Below are 23,394 nucleotides of genomic sequence, written 5' to 3'. Positions count from 1 at the left end.
TATCAAGACTGATGCATTGGCAAACATATCTACACACATAAATGGCTTCAACTAATCATACAAAGCTATGTGCAAAACTGTTAAAATGCACATACATATCTAACTTCTCTAGTCAACAACTGACTGCAAAAAAACAAGTGTGCTATAACATAAATGTGAAGAAATAATTAATAGACTCATTTAACATGCTCTTCACTTCTGTTAAATTATTCAAACTGTTGATGCATACAGAGACATTTTCAGCTTCACCCCTCTCTTTGTCTCCCTCCTAGGGTTTTGCTGGACATATTTACAAATGTGGTCAGTTTGGTATGTGACAATAAAGGAAGCAGATATAAATAGAGCTGCCTCACAGTGGATGTTAAAGGGCGTGGTCAATAGACACCACAGTACATGAAAAATATATAACAGAACTGCTTTGATGGGATAGAAGCTAGATCTAAGAAAAAGTTACGGGATTGCTCTCAGAAGAAAAATTGTACAATAACCTCTCCATCATACACACAAAATAAAGCAGGATCTAGTACAACATGATTAGCTTGTTTTACAAACAAGGCATCCAAATGTTAACTAAGAACCTATATTTATTAATTTCTATCTATTAAAAGCAACATACCCACACAGTGTATCACAAAAATTATATACAAACAGATCATATTCAAGATGGAATCCCAGTACTGCATCATATGTCAATTTAACAACAAAGTATACTCACAAAAATTTTTTGCTTATTTGTACACTGAAATTTAAAGTTGATATATGTGTGCTACATGAAAAAACAGTCAGAATTTAACTTATGTGCAAAACAGAATACTAATTTGCACCCCTTGCATTGTAACATGGTTTTGTCCAGGAGACTGAAATAAGAAGTTTCTTAAGTTAAGATCCTTAATGAATCAGGCCCAAAGTTCTCAGAAAATCTTTTGGTGGCCTAATTAAGGTTATCCGAAATCTGTGGAGTAATCAAGATTGGCTCAGTGATCAGTCATCTTTAATACAATAATGCGAGAGATTTCCACTGGAAAGTGAAATAGGTCTCAGTCTTTAACAGATATCATAACATATCTACATGGTTATAAGGATGTAATAAGACAATATTTGGACAGACAACATCATGTCATTTTGGTTATACAGTTTCTCAGAAAGATTAGCACATGCTTACAATTATCACTTAATACAGAATAGAGGAATATATTTAGAGACACCATATTGCATGTGTTTCATCAGAACTTTCCAAGAATTATACAATTTATGTTTATATAAATCAAACATTTTGTTAATATGTTATATTGTAGAAAACCAGACTTCAGGGTCCATGTTTCAAACACTTCATAAAACCTCTTAATTTCCTGTAAATTTAACATTGGTTAATTATGCCATATTTTCTTTAAATGAAATGTATAGAAAATGTATATAAAAAAAATTAAAGCAATCCCATGGACAAAATGTGGTTTGTTTGTTTTAACATTATTCACCCTAACAAGCTATAAGTTGAATCTTGTTAAATATTTTTTGTCCCTTGGTTTGTTTAGTCAGGATGCTGTTAATGATTTATATTCCTAAACAGTGTCTTGTGACTACCGTGGCAACCACAGTCAAATGGCACATGATGTAAAGGACAGAGAGGCTTTGGAACACCCATCTGAGCTCTGTCTGCACTGTACACTGTAAAATCATCCCACTACTTCTCCTTCAACCCACCTTTATATGACATGCTCAGAATGGTTAGTTTGTTTGTGTGTGACTGCCAGCTAAACTGCACTCCCCTTCCAGAGACATTTTTGAAAAGGAGATAATGATTTGTAGCAGAACAATTAATAAAATTGAATATCACATTGACATGTTACACTTGACATATGCTACACACATCCTGAAGAGTGACCCTTTGAATAAAAAGGCAATGGCACCATTTATCTCCCCCTTGTTTAATTTGCTCCTCCCACATTAATTTAAAATCAGAGATAACCAGCCTGGGTTGGCTAGGATGATTTCAAGGAGTCCTGTTGCATGGAATCCCCACTAACCATGTTAACTAGATTTGGGTGATTGCATCAACAATCATAAAAATTATGATAACATAGGGTTGGCTTAAACGCCTTTTTGTATGCTCACATTGTAGCCCAAGGTGGGTGAAACCCTTCTTAACACTGGGGCACACCGGCTGAAATGGTCAGTTGGGCCGGTTTGGGCAAGGGTCCCATGTTGCAGCCCCTTGAGAAGAGTGGTGAGCCCCATTTATATACCTTGATGTGCCTCTTCATGATCTCTGTGCTGCCTACAGTTGCATGGGATACCCCCCCCCCCACCCACCCTACAGGACTGTTGCCTTGAATGCTGAGCCAAACCGCAGACAGCGATTTTCGTTGCCTGATCCTGGCAGGGATGGCTGCAGGACATTACTTCTGCACCTCGTGGTCTACTACGGGGCTGCCTCTACAGATCCGGTGATCCCTCCTGTGTTACCTGGACATCTGTTTCCTATACCAGATAGATGGACTGTTTCTTCCCTGGCCTCACAGAGCCTGGGCTTACTTTCAATTGCAGCCACAGCTCTGTGTGGTGGTAAAGACCCACCACAGTATTGTTAAATTCCTATTCTTAAATGTAAGGGGCTTGAAGTTCCCCAACAAACATCACTTAGCTCTTTCCTTTTTTCACTTACAAAGGGCAGAAGAAACACATTTTTTTTACCAAAGCTCCTGCATTTTACGAGATAATAGAATCCCAGTGTGTTACACCACCAATGTCCCTTTTAAGCGCAATGGGGTGCCTATTCTGTTTGTCTCTAAATCTACCTTTACTCCCAAGTCTCAAATCAAGGACAAAAATGGATGGTACCTGATTCTGGTCCCTCGATGGGACCACAGTCACTATTGTGTCCTTCTATGCCCCAAATTCTTAACAGGTTCGGCTTAGGTCTGCCTTTCGCGACATTGACAAACATAAATAATTATGGGCAACTTCAATATTGTGGCAAACTCTAAACTTGATAGATCCTCGGTTGTGAGCCCCCATGTAGATGACACCCTAAATGGTCCACCCGCTGCTTTCTCCAAATTATTTGTGGAGTTTGGCCTTGATGATGTTTGGAGGGTCCAGGTCCCTGTAGAGCGCAATTACACGTATTACTCTCTGCTGCTTCATCATCTCCATTTATTTATATAGCGCCACTAATTCTGCAGTGCTGTACAGAAAGCTCATTCACATCAGTCCCTGCCCCATTGGAACTTACAGTCTAAATTTCCTAACATACACACAGACAAACTAGGGACAATTTTGATAGCAGCCAATTAGCGTACTAGTAGCTTAACTCATATTCCCATGTTGATTTAATCCTGACTGATAAATGGGGATTGCAAAATACTTACTCTGCCAGGATTCACCCATTATCATGATCCAATTATGCCCCCGCGATGTGGACATGGAGTTATCCTCAGCCATTAGTTCCTCCTGGCTCCTGGTGTCTATCCCCACATTTACTGACTCTGCTGGTAGCAAAGTCTGCCCATAAGGAAACTCTTGACGTGAACACCTCTACCACCTCCCTGGAAGACACCTATATTTTTAACTTTTGGTGTACACTAAAGGCTGTTGCATGGGGCACTGCTATATAGACGGGTGCGAGGATTAAACACGCTAACATTACCAAAAGGAATTGGAAGTGCAACTTTCTTCCCTAGAGTCCCTCAATAAGTCTCAGTCCTCCAGAGATCTTAACATTCAAATAGCACTGTTGAGGAGCCAACTGCAGTGGTTGCTTTTGACTCACACTCAGCAATTGCTGACTAGACTGCTTCAGAAATTCTATATGGTGGATAATAGGACTGTCATGCCATTGGCTAGGAAACTGCGGGGACAATGGCCCTAAAATTATATAATTTAGTCAGTCATGAAAATGTCTAACCTGTGCGATATAGTTCATGTGTTCACAACCTATTATTCTAAACTATAAAATCTCCACTGATGTGAATGAGTTCTCTGTACAGCGCTGCGGAATTAGTGGTGCTATATAAATAAATGATGATGATGATGATAAAACATTAATGCAAGAGTTCAATGTAGACTTGCAAATGATGATCACGAAGACATGCAAGAGAAGTAACTGTCAGCAACATCCATTAATACAGGCTGCGCATGCAATAATCAAAGTCTCCACTAGGAATAGAATTGAGGCACAGGAATCAGCAAAGTCCAGACATAGTCAGCCACGATAAAACACAGCTTGTCACGGACTGTGGAACCAGATAACAATAGTCAGTAGTGCAGACAAAATAAGTACAGGAGTAGATCATAGCATTACCACTGGCAGTGGAATATGTAGGCAAAGATCAATAAAGTCCAGCCATACAACAGCGATGAACACACAGCAGCGATGAATAGCAGCTTACCACGGATTGTGGAACAGGTAACAGTAGTCAGCAATGCAGCAGCAATAAAGCACAGTTTCCACAGGTATGCATCCCAGCAGAGGCATCAGAATAAAACAGGTATGACTTGAAGAAGCAGCAATGCAAGAATGAAAGGAGGGACCTTATAAAGGGAGACTCACCAATGACAAAACCTGACCAGCGCACAGGTGTAATACTCTCAGGTGCAGACCATGACTAATAGTCTTCACTAGGAAGAGAAATTAAAGTGGCAGTTAGTGTTTAGAAGCTCGGGTAGAGGTACCCAGGGAGCAGCTTACCACGGATTGTGGAACAGGTAACAATAGTCAGCAATGCAGGCCGATTAGGTGACAGGTGTAGATCATAGCGTTTACCACGAGCAGTAGTAAAGGTATGCAGAGATCGAGGAAGTCCAACATACAGCAGCGATGAACACACAGCAGCGATGAATAGCATCTTACCACGGATTGTGGAACAGGAAACAGTGGTCAGAAGTGCAGGCCGAGTAGGTGACAGGTGTAGATCATAACGTTTACAACGAGCAGTGGAACAGGTATGCAGAGATTGAGGAAGTCCAACATACAGCAGCAATGAACACACAGCAGCGATGAATAGCAGCTTACCATGGATTGTGGAACAGGTAACAGTAGTCAGCAATGCAGCAGCAATAAAGCACAGTTTCCACAGGTATACACACCAGCAGAGGCATCAGAAAAAAACAGGTATGACTTGAAGAACTAGCAATGCAATAAAATGAAAGGAGGGACCTTATAAAGGGAGACTGACCAATGGCAAGACCTGACCAGGACACAGGTGTAGTAATCAAAGGTGCAGACCATGACTAATAGTCTGCACTACGAACAGAAATTAAACTGGCAGTCAGTGTTTAGAAGTTCGGGTAGAGGTACCCGGGGAGCGGAGTGTGACAATGATGTTATTGGTAAAATGTGTTATTTAAATGTCTTATAAGCTACAGGACATGCTTCGGACAGATGAACATGCTAGACATGAAGAACTTTAGTAGAATATTCTAGATTTTCGTTACATATTTTATCACACCTTATATCCTTCCAGATAATGTATTACATATGTGGGTGAAGGGCATACAAAAGGTTAACTCCGAGCTTTAAAGATATATGTTCCATAGAAAAAGAAAATTATTTCTAGGATTGTGACTCTCTTTTATGGTAAACTGACTGATATCCACAGACAGTGTGGTCACACGTATAGGGGGACATACATTATAGAAAAATGAAATGTACTACTGATATCCTGCAATAAAAATTTTAAGGTGATAGTTTTTAAAGGGTGGCCTGTGAAAGTAAAAAAATTGGATGAAGTAAACCAAATTAATTAATGTTGTTTTACCGTGCGATTGCGATTAGTACGCCTCGTGATATGATGCAATCGCACGGGTTAATAACACACACATTTACATTCGCACTTACACTTGTAAATAATACACATTTATTAAGGTTCCAATCCACATTTATTTATTAGTAAAATGTATTAGAGATTGTTTATACATAAATGATAAATATATTAAAAGTATCTAAGGCTCAGGATATAGGACATATATCATGTTTAGGACTAGATTTACTAAGCTGCGGGTTTGTAAAAGTGGGGATGTTGCCTATAGCAACCAATCAGATTCTAGCTGTCATTTTGTAGAAGGTACTAAATAAATGAAAGCTAGAATCTGATTGGTTGCTATAGGCAACATCCCTACTTTTTCAAACCCGCAGCTTAGTAAATCTGGCCCTTAGTGTCATTTTGATCTACACATTACCATCTCGAATACACTACTTTTGGCTTTTGCGATCGCTTCCTGCAATCAACAGTTATGGAAGATAGAAGATTAATGATCAAAACAACATTGTGTTTTAAGTTTCTTGAAAACTGGTTTGGTTCAGTTTCCTTAAACATCACATGTGTTTAGCAATGGGGGGTGAGGTGGTGACTCCTTATCAGAGGAATCCTTTGAACTAGCCTATGACCAGCAGGTAACTGGAACATCATTAACCCTGAGCCAATGAAGACCCCTAGACGTGATCCTTGTGTACATAGTGACATCATCAGTAGTTTTTTTTGTTGTACTGAAACTGTATATATATGCAAGCCTATTCCCCAGCTGGTTCTCTGATCCTGATTACAGGCAACATGATTTTATCTTATCCTGGGTGAAGCTCATTAGAAAATGTAATGTATTTGGTGTTTTTATACTTTCCTGCTTTATTGTAATATCTTTTCTGCGTATTAATGGTTTGCTATAAATCCTGCTATATATTGCAATCAAATATCTTTGTGCTTTGGAACCACAATAATCACATTGGACAATGTTTATTTGGTAAGCAATAAAATTACTTTAATTGTCCCCAAGTCTCTCCATCTACCTACTCACAGTAGGAATTTCTGTTTGAGAATTTAAGTTCACTCTTTACATATCTGAAAATGAATACATACATCTCTTCCATTAATAGTTTTGAAGTGTACCTGCACCACTCTGTATCCTTCCTACTGCCCTTGATGCCCTTCCCCTTTTTTTGTTTTTTTGTACACGTTTTATTACTTTTTTATAAATTTTTAGCATTTGTCAAGAAGTATTTAGAGGAGGAAGGAAATTACATAAATGAAGGATGAATTAGGTTTTTGACATTACAATTATCTTACTAACAAATCTTTTGCACATCTGTGGGGCTTATTTGTTGTTTATGCAACATACAACATGTAGGGTGCCACTCTTAATATCACTTATAAGGATATAACTATATATAACTATTCTTCACTCACCCACTGAAATAAATATATTTATTTATGTCATATATGTTATGCTCTCATGAAAAGGAGCACAACCACGTACTTGTAAAAAAAATATAAGTTAACATTATTGAAAAAAAGCAAATAGTTAAATCAAGTGTGTGTTAGGTTAAAGCAAACACAAAGAGGTATTAATTTAATGTTTGATTGTATTAAAATGTAAATGTAATTCCATATGTCTACAAGGTACAATAAGTACACTGTAATATTGAGGTATTTTGAGGTATTTTGCAAAAGCTAAAGCAAAAATAAAATCAAGTAATAAATAAAATATAAATAAAATTGCAGCAAGCTGCATAGTCTATTAAATACAGTATAAATAAGTAAAACATGTCATATAGGGGGTAGGACATCTAGCCAAAGGCTATACAATGTTAAAAAAGAAGAGGTCAAAAGTATATTGTTATACATTTACACTACTCTAAATAAGATGCACTTTGTTTTTAGGGTATTTTTCTTTGTAGCATTTTTATTCCCATTTTGATTATCCCTTGGGTATTTATTTAACAGACTAGTAGTTTTCTAGTCCTAGGTACTTATGGCTTACAGTTACATTTTTCATGCACACTTGAAGCTTTGTATGAGATTTATTTATTTTCATATGCAATGAATAAGGTCATACTTCATTTGGCAGTGGAGTATTTACATGGAAGGAGCTTTTTTGTATATCATTGGTACACTTTATTTGACATATTGTCCTCCTGGGCTTTGAAGCAGTGGTGAAAAAGATAAGATTTTTGCATTCTGAAGACAGCTGTTTCTGATTTTCATTTTTCAGTGTAGCTAATGCACAAATTTGTTTCATGGTACTTACATGTCTGTTAACATTACTATTTACAAAGTGCCTCTTGACAACTAGGATTTGGTAACTGTGAGGAACACACGTCCTAGTGGCCTCTTTGAAATCACCTAGGCAGTTTGTTGCAACCAAAACACAGTTTATTTCGTAAAGTGCAATACACACAGGCGGATACACAATCTCCAAACAGATGCAATTCTTTGCACAGCATACACATTTGATGAAAGCGCAGTTCCTAGTCACTCATCCATGCACACAGCATTCCCATGTGACAGACGCACAGTTCCTAGTCACTAATCCATGAACTCAGCATACACATATAATGGAAGCGCATCTCCTAGTCATTAATCCTCTACTTATGCAAAATAGTCAAAAATATAGGTCATATCCCTTTCAATATTCCTTTAATGGTCGGGCTAGTGGTGGGCGGATTAGAGGTGATAGCCAGCTTGTGATAGATGGTAAAAACATAAGACTTAAACCTGAGTCTCCGCCCCCCTGGTGGTTGGAAGCCCCATTATATCTTCTCTGGTTTTGTCTCAAAATTATGCTTTATGTAGTCTTAGCAGCTCTCTATAAAGTCTTTTTTTTAGGATGATTTGGGTGTGGCTTACAAGCCAGCCCTTGCTGGATGTAAGACCCATTAACTAGGGGGTGAGTGCATCTAATTTAACTGCATTTTAATGATGTTTAAAGCATATAGGTAAATGTAGGACCTGCATGTAATGAGATTCACTTGAAGCTGGGATGCAGGCTTAAATGTTTTGATCAAAATATGAACTAATACCTCATGTTTTCATTTTGTTAGATATACATGGATATGTAGGATAAGCGCTGACAACTACTGTCTTTTTGTTTTGTATACATTTATGAATGACTTGTCAAAGGCTGGGTACATACTACAGGAAAATTCAAACAATGTAATATTTTTAGCAATTTTACCAGTGACAGTGAAAAAAAGTCCCGATCAGCATGCTGATTCATGTGTACACACTTTATACATTGTACACAAATTACTTTATGATCTGTGCTCGTCATCTGAAATAACTATCGGCTGAAAAGTAGTAGCATATTGGCAGTGTCAGTCTCCTTTTCTGCATCCTTAAAAGGGACAAGACCTGTGTCATGCTGAACACTTTAAGGGTCTCTGCTGGAAAAGTGGTGGTGCAGCTACAATGAGCTTCCAATGGACCTCAGACAGATAAATGCTCAACTCACACTACTCGTAATCCACACTCATCTTATGAGAGCTGCCTGTATACCCATTATGAAATGCATTACCTTACAATAATAATATTACCCACAACTCCAGTTTAATATTGGAATGCAACAAAGGCGGGATGCACATATTTAACAGTTAAATAACAGTGATGAATACAATCTAGTAATTGGCTATAATTAATCAATGTTATACTGTATATTGAAGCGTAACTTGATTCTTTTACTGCTGTCCCTATCTTGATCAGCTATATATGATGGGGATTATAAGTAGAGTTTGGGGGGGGGGCAAAAAACATATTTGGAAATATCATAAATATTGAAGCAGGTTAATTTATTCATTGATCTGAATTCTTGTAATGTACATTTGGATTCTCCACTCATTTTTCTCAGTTTGCACGCTACCTTAATGTTCACAAATTATGGGGTTTAGTTACTTAATTTGCGATGGTTAAGTGAATATCTTTATATTTTATGGTATATTACACTACATATATGATATGGCATATGTTTGACCAATTAATTAAAAATTTAGTTTGAATGTTTTCCTTTTACCTTTTCCCACAGTAGTTGTATTTAATGTTACTTAGAAATGTTTTATGTTAAAAAATCATAAACATATTATATTAAAACTTTGCTTTGCATATGAATTCTGATTTTTGTGTAGCTTATATTAAAAACTACTTGTGTATGAGAATGCAGTCCACACACATGTATTAAATCGGTGGTAGTCAGCATATCGATGCTGACTACCACGACAATACTTACCCCGACGTGGTGACCCAGAATGGCTTCTTACCAACCAGGCTCCATGACGACTGCTGTGACCGGCGACTGCAAGGGAAGAAGAATCCAAACAGCCTTGATGATGTCACTGCCGACCGCGACGCTCTTTTCCTTGCTGTTAAGGTGGAAATGTAAGTATGCGGCAATAGACAATGTATTTTGCTTAGAGTTGTGCATTTTGTATGGGCGCATTTCCACCTTAACAGCAAGGAAAAGACCGTCATAGTCGGCAGTGACATCATCGACACAGTTCGGATTCTTCATAGGTCGCCGGTCACAGCAGTCGTCCTGGAGCTAGGTCAGGAAGGAGCCGTTCGAGGTCACCACGTCGGGGTGAGTATTGCTGGAATAATGACAACCATTATTCCGTACGCCACCCTATTAAATATGATCTGTGTGCATCTTATTGCATATTGAACATGCCATCGTAGTAGAGAGGTTAAAGTATAACAATATGACTGTCTATTGACAAATGATTTTTAAAGTTTTACTAAGTTCCGACTTGCACAAAAACGTACTTAATAAATGAATGTAACCAGCATGTTCCTATTTCTGTATATTTAAAATAGTGCTCCCTAATTGTGAGTGTAATGCTGTTTCTATAATCGAATCATAGGTTGCTATAGTACAGAATAAAATAAGAAGCGCAGATATAGGCAACCTCACTGAGTTGCATTGATTGTCTTAATGTGGAATATGTGTTATATTGAAATATAAAATAAAAATAGAGAATAAAATATACAATATTGTTTCTGGCTAATATTTTGTGGTTTATGCTTATTTGTGTTATTTATCCATGAACACAGAATACATCGTCAAAGGACAAAGGACACACTGGTGATAAAGGCACATAAATGTGGCTGTAATCTTATATCGATACAGCTGATGATGTCATAATTGGTTGCAATGTATAGAAATGTCAAACGGGAGAAACAATAAAGAAACTAGAGTGGATTGTTCCACTATCTACGAGTTATATTGTAAATATGTTGATTTTATTTTTAAAGAAAAGGCATTAGTTAGTGTGATAAAAATAATTTTGCATAATTAAGAATGAAGAGGCAGACGAACTGCTGAGTTCAATTTTGCTTCTATAAAGTAGTCAGTAAGCATTTTTTTCTTAAAATAATTGCAAATTATTCTGCATGTTAATACTGTTATAAAGGCAGATGATTTGGGATGTCAGGAAATTACATACATGCTCAATTTCGCAAACAAATTAAGAAATATATAAGTAAAATTTTTGCACAGTAACGATACTGATGTACAGAATATTGGACACTTTGCCAGAGACACTTTGACAGCTTTATCATCTCCCTGTACATTGATCATCTTTGAAGACAGTCGTGAATGCTTACACACTTCAGTATTGGAACAACAACGTTCCATCGTTGAACAAGAGTTTTAGTTCAGTTAAAAAAATCTTGTTCAATGATAAAATGGACTTTGGAATGATAATCTTTCATCGTTGCAAGGTACACACTAATGTGATATCGGGCCAACCAGTCGTTTATCATCTGATTGGCCCAATAATCATCTGAAAACACAGTATTGTGTACCCAGCATAACATTAAGAACAATTAATATAAATACACACAGGGTATAGTCTTACTACAATGGTGCCTTTCTCATAGTCAAAACATTTAAAAAATATATACAGGGCCTGATTATGGGTCACAGCCGCCCTAGGCTACTACACCAGTTGCCGCCCCCCCCCGACCAATGTGTGTGAATATATATATATATATATATATATATATATATATATATATACACACACACACATATATATATATACATTGTAAAATATTAATACATAAAACACTAAAACACACTTCATTCTGCACTTCATCTCTTACTTGATCTTGCAGTGTAGACTACCTGCTGTTTTCTTTTGCTTGTTTTTGGAGTGTTGTCAGTTGGCTGGCTTCTGTAAACTTGGAGTCCTGTATTTAAAACATGCAAAACTTGTATTATAGTGCAAAATTTTAACAAACCCTGAATGATTCAAACACATCATTCCATTATGACCATGTAAAACAACTCCCTAGTACAGATATAGACAATAAAATGTCTGAAAATTATTTACAATCATATACTAACATCTACCAGCCCTGACTGTCTAGTATTTAGCATTCTAGTCATCGCCACACAATACAGAGATTATGCCACCCACAAGCTATTTCATCAGCTCCCCCTGCCAGGCACTACATCCACAGAGCCATTTTTATCAACCCCCACCAGAAGGTTTATGACTCCCACCATCCATTTCATCAACCACCCACTCATTTGCTCACCCCCCAGTCAATTAATTTACCCTCCCTAACCAATTTGTCACCCTCCATAGTCAATTCATTAACTCCCCTAGCCAAATCTTTAACCCTCCCAGTCAATTCATTAACCCTTCCCCCAGCCAATTCATCAGGCTCCATAGTCAATTCATTAAGCCCCCCAGTCAATTCATTAACCCCCCCTCAGTCATTTCATTAACCCCCCATATGTTACTTTATTTATCCCCCTTCAGTTTTTTCATTAACCCCCCTCAGTCAATTCATTAACCCCCCCATCACATCATTAACCCCCCATCACATCATTAACCCCCTCAGTCACTTCATGAACCCCCCTCAGTCACTTCATTAACCCGCCCCTCGGACACTTCATTAGCCCCTTTTTCATTCACTTCATTAACCCCCCTCAGTCATTTCATTAACCCCCTAGTCACTTCATTAATCCCCCAGTCAAATCTTTAACCCCCTCACTTAGCCCATTAACCCCTCCCAGTCACTTCCTTAACCCCTCCCCGTCACTTCATTAACCCCTCCCCGTCACTTCAGTAACCCCCTTTCCAGTCACTTCATTGACTCCACCAGTCACTTCATTAAACTCCACCAGTCACTTCATTAACTCCCCCTAGCTACTTCCTTAACCTCCCCCCCGTCATCTCCCTCTTCCTCCCCCCTGATATTTAACAAATAGAACTTACCTTGAAGTCTTTTGCTCCTCTTCTCTCCGGTACTTCTGTCTATTGGACAGGCAGCTAACAGCACATCCCATACTGTTAGCTCAAGTGTGGTCATGTGATCATCTCACATGACCACACTAAGCTTAGCACCACAGTTGCACTGACAGGGCAGCTAACAGCATCGGATTTGCTGTTAGCTGCCTGCACCAGTGTATTTAGATAGACTGACAGTCGGACCGCCCCCTTGAGACCAGGGGCAACCTGATCATGGAGGAGGCAGCGCCGGACATTTTCCGTAGTAAAATTTTTTTGTTTAAAAAAGTTTGTTTATTGTGGCGGCACTGCGCCCCTAGGGACCCAGCACCCCAGGCTGCAGCCTGATCAGCCTAATGGTTTATCAGGCCCTGTATATATACTTGCAGATCGTAAACACCATATTTTACCATTGAACTTACAAAATAGTTGAAAGAGCCTCCAAATAGCAATAGAGGAACAGCACTCACATGAGCTACTGATAACAGAATGTACCTCTCAAACAACAGTAGAGAAATGGAACCTGATCTATCTACAGGTGCTTAAAAGGAAAAACGACAGAGAAAGATTCCCCAGCAACACTGCTGGGAGCCTGCAAAAGAGCTGCTTTTCTACTTGTACATAAAATTGTAGAATTCTCAGTTACACATATTTGCAAATGCTTAAAAAGCCACCTGCCACTTCGTGGCGCTTCTGCTAATAGGGTGGTCCTAACTCTAAACAATGAGAGTCCCTATAGCCTGGGTCATACATTTATGTGTTATTAAATTGAGAAGTAACTTTCTAAGAGGTACCCCAGATCCTCCAAATGACAATAGAGGACCAGCACTCCCCATCAGCTACTGATACAAGATCATGCCTTGCAAACAACAATATAGAAATGGAAGTTGTTCAATCAATTTATAGGTTCACAGTAGGTGCTTGAATTATTAGCAACTATGCTTAATACTTATTCTTTACACCCTGTCTGGTGATATAGGCACTACAGCCTTAGAAATCATAATCAATTTATAATGCAAAAAGTTAAGCATGTCATTGTGCATTCCAACTCACTTTGCTTATAAAAACTTTTTGTATACATATATAGACTGAAATGATTAAACATATAGTCTGCTTCTTGCATTATTGATGCAATGTCCCTGAGACGTTACATTCAGGCTGTGTTAGTCGTATCCTTGTGGTCTGAACAATGTTTGAACATTTCCGTTGACTAATATGAAACGTAGTTATAAGACTGCATATTTTTGTAGCCATATTCACTAATTCATGAATAAGAATAGGATGAGAATGTTTGAAATTAATGTTTAACAATTTGCCCAATAGGTCAGACTGTCTAGTTCAAATCCCATGTTAATTGCATGCTTACTATATGTGTTTGTAAGATTATATATTATATTTATTACTCCATAAGGACCCTTATTAGGGTCCTTATGGAGTTAAACTCAGAAATAGCTAGACCGCTATTCTTAATTTTCAGAGATTCAATCTCATCAGGCTCAGTACCCAGGGATTGGCGAATAGCAGATGTGGTGCCATTGTTTAAAAAGAGGACGAGATCACAACCAGAGAATAATAGACCTGTAAGCCTGACATCAATAGTGGGGAAACTAATGGAAGGTATTTTAAGGGACAGTATTCAGGATTACTTGGTACGCAATAAAATTATTAGTGGGAATCAACATGGATTTGTCAGGGATAGGTCATGTCAAACTAATCTAATTAGTTTCTACGAGGAAGTTAGTGGGAACTTAGACCAGGGCAGGAGAGTAGTAATGTGGTCTACTTAGATTTTGCAAAGGCCTTTGATACAGTGCCACACAAGAGGTTGGTTTACACAATAAGGGAACTGGGTCTAGGAATCAAAATTTGTACTTGGATCAAAAACTGGTTAGAGAATAAGGAACAGAGAGTTGTGATAAATGGAACATTTTCTAATTGGTCAAAGTCTTAAGTGGAGTACCTCAAGGTTCCGTGCTGGGGCCACTCCTTTTTAATATATTTATTAATGACCTTGGTGATGGTTTAGAGAGTAAAGTTTCTATTTTTGCAGTTGACACTAACCTCTGTGAGGTAATAAAATCAGAGCAAGATGTAGCTTCTCTACAGAGGGACTTAAATAAACTGGAGGATTGTGCGGCCAAATGGAATATGAGGTTTAACACAGATAAATGTAAGTTTATGCATTCAGGGGTCAAAAACAAGAATGCAATCTATAAATTAAATGTAATTAATTTAGGAGAATCTATAATGGAAAAGGATTTGGGAGTGCTCATAGACAGTAGAGTAATAGTGCTCAATGTCAAGCAGCAGCTGCAAGGGCAAACAAAGTATTGGCATGCATAAAAAGGGGCATAGATGCAAGGGAAGACAGTGTAATTTTGCCACTGTATAAATCGTTGGTAAGACCTCATCTTGAATATGCAGTACAGTTCTGGGCACCACTCTATAAAAAAGATAATTTGGAACTAGAAAGGGTTCAGAGAAGGGCAACAAAATTGATAAAGGGTATGGAGTCATTAAGTTATGAGGAAAGGATAGCCAGTTTAGGCATGTTTACTTTAGAAAAGAGGCGTCTAAGGGGAGTTATGATTACTATGTACAAATACATTAGGGGTCAATACAGAAAGCTTTCATGGGACGTTTTTACCCCAAGGACCATACACAGGACATGTGGTCATCCCCGGTTAGAGGAGAGGAAATTTCACAACCAGCAAAGGAAGGGGTTCTTTATAGTAAGGGCAGTCAAGATATGGAATTTATTGCCAGAGCAGGTTGTGATGGCAGATTCAATAGATATGTTTAAGAAAGGGTTAGACAAATTTTTAGCGGAAAGGTGTATCCAGGGATACGACCGTTAATTAAAATGAAGAAAAGTAGTGGATATAGGGTAAAAATAGGACTGCAATATTGAGTCTAGGGGGATTTTCACAATTGAAACAGATTGGCGGTTGCTTATCCTGGATTAATTTCAAATATAAGTGCAGAATCGCAGGAGATCCAAAATAGGTTGAACTTGATGGACTGGTGTCTTTTTTCAAGCTCATCAACTATGTTACTATGTTATTATGTTACTTGTCACTTGTTGAGGAAAAAACCTACTTTGACCTTAGGAGATTGAAATCAATTTTAGTATTTTATTTTTATATTTTAATGGCACTTTAGTGCAACATTCATGTAGATTTCACATTTATTGGTCATAAGAAAAACTATTTACATTTGGTAAATTAGTAGTGACAGCTTTATTGATGTATAATGTGTATTTAGTTGCCACTGGTATATTGTTCCTCAATTTCAGCAATACTGCCACTATTTATTTTTTCCAGTATAAAATCAATTGACATCGAAATATTTTTTTTTATTATTATTATTATTATTATTATTATTGGAAAGTTATTGTATGGTACAGACCCATCTGTATCTTTACTTCTGTCATTTTAACCTAAAAAATATAAATAGATTTAAACATTTAAGGTAAACCGTTTTAAATGGTTGACTTTGCACAGCTTATGACAATATGGAAAGCTTTCATATTTGTATTTTTATGTACGCTGTAAACAGGAATAAAACAATATTCTTTTGCATTGTATGCTAGAATGAATTTTCTCAAGGTAAAATGCAGATACACTTATTTAACATTTTGTATTTTAATCTTTCTTATCCCAAGAGACTTCTTACACTGTGTATCATTTCAGATCTAGCTTCAACTATTTTACTTCATACACTGTTAAAATGAGAATGTTTATCAAAGGTACAGTAAAAAGACAAACAGCTGTGAGCGGCTTAGGTGTTCTTAAGTCTAATTCTGGCAAACTGGTGGAGAGATGCGTTCAAGAATATATAGAAAGTATCAGAGCAGAACTAGAGTGTTCCTACCGCCCAACTGGTATTCCATATGGTGTTAGGCATAAAATGAAAGGAGATATTTTCTTTTAAGTATTGGTGTTTTTATTGATTTTATCTTTCCATGGTTCATAAATTATGCAGCTAGTGTGTGATTGTTTACTCTAGGCATTTACATAACTTAGTAATCTTGTAGTTTTGCCTAATAAAAAATAATATTTCCTATGGCTTATTTATTAACTGAAAACTATTACCAATTGAATGTAAATTCACACTGTATGTGGTAGAATAAAAATGTGATCTAACACCAAGGCCATGCCTGCCAAGAGCAAGGGTTGTATAATAAACATCAACTTTGCAATTCATACAAATTGCAAGGATGATTCACAATATCTATTAATTGCAATAAGTACTGTATACAATGCACTTTAACACTTTACAAAATACTTGAGACAACAGTTCCACAGTTATGGTCAAAAGTTTTGGGAATGACACAAATATTATTTTTCACAAAGTCTGCTGCCTCAGTTTTTATGATGGCAATTTGCATGTACTCCAGAATGTCATGAAAAGTGATCAGGTGAATTGCAATTAATTTCAAAGTCCCTCTTTGCCATGACAATGAACTTTATCCCAAAAACAACATTTCCACTGCATTTCAGCCGTGCCACAAAAGGACCAGCTGACATCAGGTCTGTGATTATCTCATTAACACAGGTGAGAGTGTTGACGAGGACAAGGCTGGAGATCACTCTGTCATGCTGATTGAGTTAAAATAACAGACTGGAAGCTTTAAAAGGAGTGTAGTGCTTGAAATCATTGTTCTTCCCCTGTTAACCATGTTACCTGCAAGGAAACACATGCAGTCATCATTGTTTTGCACAAAAAGGTTTTCACAGGCAAGGATATTGCTGCTAGTAAGATTGCACCTAAATCAACCATTTATCGGATCATCAAGAACTTCAAAGAGAGAGGTTCAATAGATGTGAAGAAGGCTTCAGGGAGCCCAGGAACATCCAGCAAGCACCAGGACCATCTCTTAAGTTTGATTCAGCTGTGGGATTGGGGCACTACCAGTGCAGAGCTTGCTTAGGAATGGCAGCAGGCAGCAGTGAGTGCATCTGCACGCACAGTGAGGAGAAGATTTTAGGATGATGGCCTGATATCAAGAAGGCCAGCAAAGAAGTCACTTCTCTCCCCGAAAAACATCAGGGACAGACTGATATTCTCCAAAAGGTACAGGATTGGACTGCTGAGGACTGGGGTAAAGTCATTTTCTCTGATGAATCCCCTTTTAGGTAGTTTAAGGCATCTGGAAAAACGCTTGTCCGGGCAAGGAAAGGTGAGCACTACCATCAGTCCTGTGTCATGCCAACAGTAAAGCATACTTAGACCATTCATGTGTGGGAGCCAAAGGAGGGGGCTCACTCACAATTTTGCCTGAGAACACAACCATGAATAAAGAATAGTACCAAAACATCCTCCAAGAGCAACTTCTCCCAACCATCCAAGAACAGTTTGGTGATGAACAATGCCTTTTCCAGCATAATGGGGCACCTTGTCATAAGGCAAAAGTGATAACTAAGTGGCTTTGGGATCAAAACATCAACATTTTGGGTCCATGGCCAGGAAACTCCTCAGACCTTAATCCCACTGAGAACTTGTGGTCAATCCTCAACAGGTGGGTGGACATACAAAAACCTACAAATTCTGACAAACTCCAGGCATTGATTATACAAGAATGGGCAGCCATCAGTCAGTATGTGGCCCAGAAGTTGATTGACAGCATGCCAGGGCGAATCACAGAGGTCTTCATAAAGAAGGGTCGAGACAGCAAATATTGACTCTTTGCATACATTTTATGTAATTGTCAATAAAAGCCTTTGACACTTATGAAATACTTGCAATTTTTCTTCACTATACCATAGCAACATCTGACAAAAAGGTCTAATAACACTGAAGCAGCAAACTTTGTAAAAACCAATATTTGTGTCATTCTCAAAACTTTTGGCCGTGACTGTATACTGTACATGACACATGACAGTGCAATTTTAAATTCCAATTTTTCTTTGGATGAGTTTAAGTGGGGACTACAGCGTATTTTATATATGTGTCAATATCATGAGTTTATGGTGGATGGTAGCCAGTTTCTGTTTCTTTTTTCTGTTTACTATGTGTTACGTGTGCAATACAATTTACATTAATTGCTGTTTTTTAAAGGTTTGCTGACTAGAGTCAGAGCACTTTTTTTCTGCAATTAATCTTTATCTTCCTGTTCATCTGGATGTTTCGAGACTTGAAGTGATTGGGGACAGAAAGTCCTGTTTTTAACCAGTTCATCTAAATTTATCTGAATTCAGTGCAATTATTTTTTATGTTTACTTGTTATTTTATTGCTTATACAGAATGCCTCTTTAAGAATATAAGCTGGGAATGTGTGAAGATCACTTGTTTGAAGAGAACATTTGTTTAATTTTGAGCAGATATTGTGCAAAAGGGGTGTGAGTGTTCTGTAGCCGAGCTGCCACCAGAAATGACGTGGCCCAGTAGAAATGTAACAGACAAGGCCCCTCTCCTTCCTTCTTTAACTCCACCCCCATTTTAAATTTTCTTCAATTCAACATTTGTCTTCTCCCCCTTTCTCCCTTTTCTCTTCAGCCACCCTCCATCCCCCAGTTTAACCTAACCCTTGCAGTAGTTTACTTGCTTAATCTGTGCTTTTCTTCATCTCTGTTTTTCTTGCTGAGTCCTTTCAGCTTCTCTCCATTGACAGCATCATGGCAACACTAGTTACGTTACGAATGCTGCAGGGAGCCGAAACCTAAGTGCCTGTCTGCCTTGTTGCTGCTTTCTGTCTGGTAGCTAGGTACCTCTCTTTTGGGAAAATGCCCACCTGGGGGACTGAGCCTGGAGCACATGTACTCCCCACATCTTGAGATAGAAGGTAGACATGCTTCTACAAGGGGACCCGCTGTCACATCCCTTTTCCTTCAATCCCAATAAAAATGATTATTGACAAAATAGATTTTTACATGGATTCTATATCTGTTTTTGTGCATTGTAAATATAGATGAGATAATAGGTACAAATGAATCAAAATTAGGAGACACTCACATATATATATATATATATATATATATATATATATATATCAGTATATTTTAAAATATTAAAACACTCCATTGAGTTGTTTTGAGTACATTTGTTTTAAAATGTATTTAACAATGTCACATTTGAAATCACAATCTTAAAAAAAATCTGTCTGAACTAAAAATAAAATATTTAATTAGGATTGGAAATTATAATGTAGAAACTATAAACAGAAAATATTACTATGGGCCTGGTACCTCATAGACCCCATGCCTCATACCTCATATACAGTTTAGCACAGTGGTTCCCAAACTTTTGCAGTTTGCGGCACCCTTAGAGTCTCCAAATTTTTTCAAGGCACCCCTCCAAAATAATTATTGAGCAGTCCTGTTTTAGAAGTAGTTGGGTCAAAAAATTGTAATAAGTATTTAGGTCAGGACAGAAATACTTATTTAGTTGTATGCAAAAATGCCCCCTCTGCATCCAGACACTCTGCCCTCAGGCACTCTGCCCCCTCTGCATCCAGACACACTGCCCCCTCTGCATCCAGACACACTGCCCTCTCTCACACTGCCCCCTCTGCCACGCTGTCCCCCCTCCTTTGCTCTGTCACGCTGTCCCCCCTCTTCTGCCCTCTCACACGCTGTCCCCTCCTCTGCCCTCACGCTGTGTCCCCCTCCACTGCCCCTCTCACGCTGTGTCCCCCTCCTCTGCTCTCTGTCCCCCTCCTCTGCCCCGCTGTCACCATCCTCTGCTCTCCTCCTCTGTCCCGCTGTCACCATCCTCTGTCCCGCTGTCACCATCCTCTGTCCCCCTCCTCTGTCCCGCTGTCCCCCTCCTCTGTCCCGCTGTCACCATCCTCTGTCCCCCTCCTCTGTCCCGCTGTCCCCCTCCTCTGTCCCGCTGTCACCATCCTCTGTCCCCCTCCTCTGTCCCACTGTCACCATCCTCTGCTCTCCTCCTCTGTCCCGCTGTCCCCATCCTCTGTCCCTCTGCTCTCCTCCTCTGTCCCGCTGTCACCATCCTCTGTCCCGCTGTCACCATCCTCTGTCCCCCTCCTCTGTCCCGCTGTCACCAACCTCTGTCCCGCTGTCACCATCCTCTGCTCTCCTCCTCTGTCCCGCTGTCACCATTCTTTGCTCTCCTCCTCTGTCCCACTGTCACCATCCTCTGCTCTCCTCTGTCCCACTGTCACCATCCTCTGTCCCGCTGTCACCATCCTCTGCTCTCCTCCTCTGTCCCGCTGTCACCATCCTCTGTCCCCCTCCTCTGTCCCACTGTCACCATCCTCTGCTCTCCTCCTCTGTCCCCCTGTCACCATCCTCTGTCCCGTTGTCACCATCCTCTGTCCCACTGTCACCATCCTCTGCTCTCCTCCTTTTTCCCGCTGTCACCATCCTCTGTCCCCCTCCTCTGTCCCACTGTCACCATCCTCTGCTCTCCTCCTTTGTCCCCCTGTCCCCCTTCTCTGTCCCGCTGTCACCATCCTCTGTCCCCCTCCTCTGCCACAATCACTCTCACTCTGCCCCGCGCCAGCCATAAAAAAAAAACAAACACAGAAACTTACCAATCCGTCGGGCGCCGGGACCCAGCAGCCTCCTCTCTCCTGCAGCTTGTTACTGACGTCAATATTCAGTGACAGCTGCAGGAGAGAGGAGGCTGCTGGGTCCCGGCGCCCAACGGATTGGTAAGTTTCTGTGTTTTTTGTTTTTTTTATGTCTGGCCCGCGGCACCCCAGTGACAGCGCCGCGGCACCCCTGGGAGCTGCGGCGCACAGTTTGGGAACCGCCGGTTTAGCAGATAAAATCCACATAACATAATCAATCTACATTGAATATGTGTTAAGTTCTTACTCCTCTTCGTGATTATTGCTTTATGCTTATTAGAAGTTTTTACTTAGTTTTAGAGACTAAATCAACTATTTGCCCAAAGAAGCATTTAGTTTTGAAACTGGAGTTACTTAAAATTATTTTCCAAAACTGTATTCTAAGAGATCAATCAATGTGTTTTGTGCCATAACATTTTCTGAAATGCATTGAAAAATATGTCAAAAAGATAAATACCATCATTCACAGACACATTGCAAAAGACATAAGTGCCACAATAAAAAAATGGAAATAGTGATGGCAATGCAAATTAAAACCTAAAAGTTATAAAAAGTTGTTTTTAGGAAGAATATGATGAAAATATAAAAATAATCATAAATACAGTGGCTATGAAAACTATTCTCTTCCTTTGTCAGTTTTCACATTCACATTTTAGTTTCTTACATCATGGAATAAAAAATTGATTTATTTTAAGGTATTCTTACACCTGAATAACATAATTTTTCTCGGGAGAGAATTAGGTAGGTTCAGGGGTCTAAACTCATATCCCCAATAGTCCTGATTTTGGTACATCACATGATTATGTAAAAATAAATTACCGTTGCCGGATCCTATGGTGGTATTAGAGTTCCTGCCGGAGCTATTGTGTGGAGGGTTCTTCATGGTGTATTTTTATATTGTTTAGTTTGAATTTACAAATTATTTATTAATAAAATAAGTTCAATATATGAGAAAAATAAGCCTGTGCTCGGTATGTCCCACATTATATATGGTACCAGCTGCTTGGCAACAAGCCCGCGCTTGGTATATCCCATTGGTACCAGCTGTGTGGCAATATAAATGCCCATATATGTATACAAAACAGAAAGAAAGTTGTCAGCGTTTATCCTTTAAACTGCATATCTGTGTGTGTCTAGCAAAATGAAAACATGAGGTATTAGTTCATATTTTGATCAAAAGACTTGAGCCTGCATCCCACGTCTAAGGTACCTCATTATATGCAGGTCCTACACTGACCTATATGCTTTAAACACTATTAAAATGCAGTTAAAATCAGATGCACTCACCTCCCAGGTATAGGGGTTTACATCTAGCAAAGGCTGGCTTGCGAGCCACACCCAAATGTGCCTTAAATAGGCTTGATGGACAGCTGCTATGACAAAAAGGCAATATTTTGAAACAAAACCAGAGAAAAAAAAGCCTGCGCTCGGTAAATTCAATATATGCCTGCTGTGGCCTTTGCACATGCTGGCATGCAGCCTTGTGTATTTATTGTATTTATTGATAGGAAATGGTGTGTCAGATATGTGATACAACACTTAATAATTTTGAACAAACAGTAGCATAATGTTACTCTGCTGACTTAAAATCTGAAGTCCAAATTCAGCTCAAATCACCTTCCAAGTGCAATGGAGCAGAGCTTAAAAGAGTATGAAGATGTTAGCTGCTCTATGCATCTGTAGATACATTACTCATACAAAAATCATCAGCTATGAAACTATGTGGTAAGGTATGGAATTTATCATATTTTGGCTGGTTAAGGGAACTAAAATCATACTCTACAAAATTCATGATTTACTGAATGCATAAAGGGTGGTGCCTCTTTATTTGGGGCATGGCACCAAGAAAGTATGG

Source organism: Mixophyes fleayi, chromosome 2, assembly GCF_038048845.1.
Source record: "Mixophyes fleayi isolate aMixFle1 chromosome 2, aMixFle1.hap1, whole genome shotgun sequence".
Classification (NCBI taxonomy): Eukaryota; Metazoa; Chordata; class Amphibia; order Anura; family Limnodynastidae; genus Mixophyes; species Mixophyes fleayi.
The sequence above is the reverse complement of the archived record's forward strand: the minus strand, read 5'-3'. Positions refer to the sequence as shown.